Genomic DNA, 7,248 nt, shown 5'->3' with positions numbered 1-7,248 from the left:
TGTTGATCTCCCTAGGGAGAAGTGGTTTAAATATAATCCTCCCATAGAAGTAAAAGTAGCTGCACCTATTAAAGTTGAAGAAAAGATTGTCACCTATAATGATCCTATTGTTCCTACTACTTATGTTGAGAAACCACCTTTTCCTGTTAGGATAAAAGATCATGCTAAAGCTTGAACTGTGGTTCGTAAAAGCAATATTAGAATCTATACACCTCCTGAGAAAATTAAAGTTGAACCTAATATTACTATTGTTAAAGATCTCTTGTCTGATAATATTGATAGGCATGTTATTTATTTCTGTGATGAAACTGCTATAATTGCTAAACCTTGTGCTAAAGATAAACATACACATGTGGTAGGCATGCCTGTTATTTCTGTTAAAATAGGAGATCATTGTTATCATGGCTTGTGTGATATGGGTGCTAGTGCTAGTGCAATACCTATTGACTAATACAGAGAAATTATGCATGATATTGCACCTGCTGAGTTAGAGGATATTGATGTCACAATTAAACTTGCAAATAGAGATACTATTTCACCAATGGAAATTGTTAGAGATGTTGAAGTCTTGTGTGGGAAAACTAAATATCCTGCTGATTTTCTTGTTCTTGGTTCCCCACAAGATAGCTTTTGTCCCATTATATTTGGTAGACCCTTCTTAAACACTGTTAATGCTAGCATAGACTGCAACAAGGATGTTATTACTATTGGTTTAGGTGATATGTCTCATGAGTTTAATTTCTCTAAATTTCGTAGACAACACCGTGAAGAGGAATTGCCTAGTAAAGATGAAATTATTGGTCTTGCTTCTATTGTCGTACCTCCTAGTGATTCTTAGAACAATATTTGCTAGACCATGAAATAATATGTTTATGAATGAAAGAAGGGAAATAGATGAAGTATTCTTTAAACAGGAACCCATCCTGAAACACAATTTTCCTCTTGAAATCCTAGGAGATCCTCCTACACCCAAGGGTGATCCCATGTTTGAGCTCAAACCGCCACCTGATACTTTTAAATATGCTTACCTTGATGAGAAAAAGATATATACTGTTATTATTAGTGCTAACCTTTCAGAGCGTGAAGAAGAGATATTATTGAAAACTCTGAAGAAGCACCATGCTCCTATTGGATATACTCTTGATGATCTTAAGGGCATTAGTCCCACTCTGTGTCAACACAAAATAAATTTGGAGGAAGATGCCAAACCACTTCATGATCGTCAACGACGGGTGAATCCTAAGATGAAGGAAGTGGTAAGAAAGGAAATACTAAAGCTTCTTGAGGCAGGTATAATTTTTCCCGTTGCTGATAGTCAGTGGGCATCAGAAGTTTTATCCTATGCATCTTGTTCATCGTGATCGCAATTATATATATAATTTCTGACCTCACGAAGGAGAAAGCGTCGCTCAAGATAGGGGAGGCTTAAATCAATGTTATATCCATGCCCCAATCATGAGCTCTCAAGAGAAATGATTATTCAAAAATTTATGCTCGGCTTTCTGATAACAATCGCACCATGCTCGATACTTCTTGTGCTGGCTCTTTTATGATGAAGACTATTGAAGTCAAATGGGATTTATTGGAAAGAATTAAACGCAACTCTGAAGACTGGGACCTCGATGAAGGTAAGGAGTCAGGTATGACACCTAAGTATGATTGTGTTAAATATTTTATGGATACCGATGTTTTCCGTAAATTTAGCACTACATATGGACTTGACTCTGAGATAGTAGCTTCTTTCTGTGAATCTTTTTCTACTCATGTTGATCTCCCTAGGGAGAAGTGGTTTAAACATCATCCTCCCATAGAAGTACAAGTAGCTGCACCTATTAAAGTTGAAGAAAAGATTGTCACCTATAATGATCCTATTGTTCCTACTGCTTATGTTGAGAAACCACCTTTTCCTGTTAGGATAAAAGATCATGCTGAAGCTTGAACTGTGGTTCGTAAAAGCAATATTAGAACCTATACACCTCCTGAGCAAATTAAAGTTGAACCTAATATTACTATTGTTAAAGATCTCTTGTCTGATAATATTGATGGGCATGTTATTTATTTCTGTGATGAAACTGCTATAATTGCTAAACCTTGTGCTAAAGATAAATCTAGACCTGTGGTAGGTTGCCTGTTATTTCTGTTAAAATATGAGATCATTGTTATCATGGCTTGTGTGATATGGGTGCTAGTGCTAGTGCAATACCTATTGACTTATACAGAGACATTATGCATGATATTGCACCTGCTGAGTTAGAAGATATTGATGTCACAATTAAACTTGCCAATAGAGATACTATTTCACCAATGGAAATTGTTAGAGATGTTGAAGTCTTGTGTGGGAAAACTAAATATCCTGCTGATTTTCCTGTTCTTAGTTCCCCACAAGATAGCTTTTGTCCCATTATATTTGGTAGACCCTTCTTAAACACTGTTAATGCTAGGATAGACTACAACAAGGATGTTATTACTATTGGTTTAGGTGATATGTCTCATGAGTTTAATTTCTCTAAATTTCGTAGACAACACCATGAAGAGGAATTGCCAAGTAAAGATGAACTTATTGGTCTTGCTTCTATTGCCGTACCTCCTAGTGATCCTTAGAACAATATTTGCTAGACCATGAAAATGATATGTTTATGAATGAAAGAAGGGAAATAGATGAAGTATTCTTTAAACAGGAACCCATCTTGAAACACAATTTTCCTGTTGAAATCCTAGTGGACCCTCCTCCACCCAAGGGTGATCCTATGTTTGAGCTCAAACCGTTACCTGATACTCTTAAATATGCTAACCTTGATGAGAAAAAGATATATCCTGTTATTATTAGTGCTAACCTTTCAGAGCGTGAAGAAGAGAGATTATTGGAAACTCTAAAGAAGCACCGTGCTGCTATTGGATATACTCTTGATGATCTTAAGTGCATTAGTCCCACTCTGTGTCAACACAAAATAAATTTGGAGGAAGATGCCAAACCAGTTCATGATCGTCAACGACGGCTGAATCCTAAGATGAAGGAAGTGGTAAGAAAGGAAATACTAAAGCTTCTTGAGGCAGGTATAATTTATCCCGTTGCTGATAGTCAGTGGGCATCAGAAGTTTTATCCTATGCATCTTGTTCATCGTGATCGCAATTATATATATAATTTCTGGCCTCACGAAGGAGAAAGCGTCGCTCAAGATAGGGGAGGCTTAAATCAATGTTATATCCATGCCCCAATCATGAGCTCTCAAGAGAAATGATTATTCAAAAAATTTATGCTCGGCTTTCTGATAACAATCGCACCATGCTCGATACTTCTTGTGTTGGCTCTTTTATAATGACGACTATTGAAGTCAAATGGGATTTATTGGAAAGAATTAAACGCAACTCTCAAGATTGGGACCTCGATGAAGGTAAGGAGTCAGGTATGACACCTAAGTATGATTGTGTTAAATATTTTATGGATACCGATGTTTTCCGTAAATTTAGCACTACATATGGACTTGACTCTGAGATAGTAGCTTCTTTCTGTGAATCTTTTTCTACTCATGTTGATCTCCCTAGGGAGAAGTGGTTTAAATATCATCCTCCCATAGAAGTACAAGTAGCTGCACCTATTAAAGTTGAAGAAAAGATTGTCACCTATAATGATCCTATTGTTCCTACTGCTTATGTTGAGAAACCACCTGTTCCTGTTAGGATAAAAGATCATGCTGAAGCTTGAACTGTGGTTTGTAAAAGCAATATTAGAACCTATACACCTCCTGAGCAAATTAAAGTTGAACCTAATATTACTATTGTTAAAGATCTCTTGTCTGATAATATTGATGGGCATGTTATTTATTTCTATGATGAAACTGCTATAATTGCTAAACCTTGTGCTAAAGATAAACCTAGACCTGTGGTAGGTTGCCTGTTATTTCTGTTCAAATATGAGATCATTGTTATCATGGCTTGTGTGATATGGGTGCTAGTGCTAGTGCAATACCTATTGACTTATACAGAGACATTATGCATGATATTGCACCTGCTGAGTTAGAAGATATTAATGTCACAATTAAACTTGCCAATAGAGATACTATTTCACCAATGGAAATTGTTAGAGATGTTGAAGTCTTGTGTGGGAAAACTAAATATCCTGCTGATTTTCTTGTTCTTAGTTCCCCACGAGATAGCTTTTGTCCCATTATATTTGGTAGACCCTTCTTAAACACTCTTAATGCTAGGATAGACTGCAACAAGGATGTTATTACTATTGGTTTAGGTGATATGTCTCATGAGTTTAATTTCTCTAAATTTTGTAGACAACACCATGAAGAGGAGTTGCCTAGTAAAGATGAAATTATTGGTCTTGCTTCTATTGCCGTACCTCCTAGTGATCCTTAGAACAATATTTGCTAGACCATGAAAATGATATGTTTATGAATGAAAGAAGGGAATAGATGAAGTATTCTTTAAACAGGAACCCATCCCGAAACACAATTTTCCTGTTGAAATCCTAGTGGACCCTCCTCCACCCAAGGGTGATCCCATGTTTGAGCTCAAACCGTTACCTGATACTCTTAAATATGCTTACCTTGATGAGAAAAAGATATATCCTGTTATTATTAGTGCTAACCTTTCAGAGCGTGAAGAAGAGAGATTATTGAAAACTCTAAAGAAGCACCGTGCTGCTATTGGATATACTCTTGATGATCTTAACGGCATTAGTCCAAACTCTGTGTCAACACAAAATAAGTTTGGAAGAAGATGCCAAACCAGTTCGTGATCGTCAATGACGGCTGAATCCTAATATGAAGGAAGTGGTAAGAAAGGAAAAACTAAAGCTTCTTGAGGCAGGTATAATTTATCCTGTTGCTGATAGTCAGTGGGCATCAGAAGTTTTATCCTATGCATCTTATTCATCGTGATCGCAATTATATATATAATTTCTGGCCTCACTAAGGAGAAAGCGTCGCTCAAGATAGGGGAGGCTTAAATCAATGTTATATCCATGCCCCAATCATGAGCTCTCAAGAGAAATGATTATTCGAAAATTTTATGTTCGGCTTTCTGATAACAATCGCACCATGCTCGATACTTCTTGTGCTGGCTCTTTTATGATGAAGACTATTGAAGTCAAATGGGATTTATTGGAAAGAATTAAACGCAACTCTGAAGACTGGGACCTCGATGAAGGTAAGGAGTCAGGTATGACACCTAAGTATGATTGTGTTAAATATTTTATGGATACCGATGTTTTCCGTAAATTTAGCACTACATATGGACTTGACTCTGAGATAGTAGCTTCTTTCTGTGAATCTTTTTCTACTCATGTTGATCTCCCTAGGGAGAAGTGGTTTAAATATCATCCTCCCATAGAAGTACAAGTAGCTGCACCTATTAAAGTTGAAGAAAAGATTGTCACCTATAATGATCCTATTGTTCCTACTGCTTATGTTGGGAAACCACCTGTTCCTGTTAGGATAAAAGATCATGCTGAAGCTTGAACTGTGGTTTGTAAAAGCAATATTAGAACCTATACACCTCCTGAGCAAATTAAAGTTGAACCTAATATTACTATTGTTAAAGATCTCTTGTCTGATAATATTGATGGGCATGTTATTTATTTCTGTGATGAAACTGCTATAATTGCTAAACCTTGTGCTAAAGATAAACCTAGACCTGTGGTAGGTTGCCTGTTATTTCTGTTCAAATATGAGATCATTGTTATCATGGCTTGTGTGATATGGGTGCTAGTGCTAGTGCAATACCTATTGACTTATACAGAGACATTATGCATGATATTGCACCTGCTGAGTTAGAAGATATTAATGTCACAATTAAACTTGCCAATAGAGATACTATTTCACCAATGGAAATTGTTAGAGATGTTGAAGTCTTGTGTGGGAAAACTAAATATCCTGCTGATTTTCTTGTTCTTAGTTCCCCACGAGATAGCTTTTGTCCCATTATATTTGGTAGACCCTTCTTAAACACTCTTAATGCTAGGATAGACTGCAACAAGGATGTTATTACTATTGGTTTAGGTGATATGTCTCATGAGTTTAATTTCTCTAAATTTTGTAGACAACACCATGAAGAGGAATTGCCTAGTAAAGATGAAATTATTGGTCTTGCTTCTATTGCCGTACCTCCTAGTGATCCTTAGAACAATATTTGCTAGACCATGAAAATGATATGTTTATGAATGAAAGAAGGGAAATAGATGAAGTATTCTTTAAACAGGAACCCATCCTGAAACACAATTTTCCTGTTGAAATCCTAGTGGACCCTCCTCCACCCAAGGGTGATCCCATGTTTGAGCTCAAACCGTTACCTGATACTCTTAAATATGCTTACCTTGATGAGAAAAAGATATATCCTGTTATTATTAGTGCTAACCTTTCAGAGCGTGAAGAAGAGAGATTATTGAAAACTCTAAAGAAGCACCGTGCTGCTATTGGATATACTCTTGATGATCTTAAGGGCATTAGTCCCACTCTGTGTCAACACAAAATAAATTTGGAGGAAGATGCCAAACCAGTTCGTGATCGTCAACGACGGCTGAATCCTAAGATGAAGGAAGTGGTAAGAAAGGAAATACTAAAGCTTCTTGAGGCAGGTATAATTTATCCCGTTGCTGATAGTCAATGGGCATCAGAAGTTTTATCCTATGCATCTTGTTCATCGTGATCGCAATTATATATATAATTTCCGTCCTCACGAAGGAGAAAGCATCGCTCAAGATTGGGGACGCTTAAATCAATGTTATATCCATGCCCCAATCATGAGCTCTCAAGAGAAATGATTATTCAAAAAATTTATGCTCGGCTTTCTGATAACAATCACACCATGCTCGATACTTCTTGTGCTGGCTCTTTTATGATGAAGACTATTGAAGTCAAATGGGATTTATTGGAAAGAATTAAACGCAACTCTGAAGACTGGGACCTCGATGAAGGTAAGGAGTGAGATATGACACCTAAGTATGATTGTGTTAAATATTTTATGGATACCGATGTTTTCCGTAAATTTAGCACTAAATATGGACTTGACTCTGAGATAGTAGCTTCTTTCTGTGAATCTTTTGCTACTCATGTTGATCTCCCTAGGGAGAAGTGGTTTAAATATAATCCTCCCATAGAAGTAAAAGTAGATGCACCTATTAAAGTTGAAGAAAAGATTGTCACCTATAATGATTGTATTGTTCCTACTGCTTATGTTGAGAAACCACCTTTTCCTGTTAGGATAAAAGATCATGCTAAATCTTGAACTGTGGTTCGTAA

The sequence above is a fragment of the Triticum dicoccoides genome, chromosome 4A, assembly GCF_002162155.2.
Source record: "Triticum dicoccoides isolate Atlit2015 ecotype Zavitan chromosome 4A, WEW_v2.0, whole genome shotgun sequence".
Lineage (NCBI taxonomy): Eukaryota > Viridiplantae > Streptophyta > Magnoliopsida > Poales > Poaceae > Triticum > Triticum dicoccoides.
Note: the sequence above shows the minus strand (reverse complement) of the source record.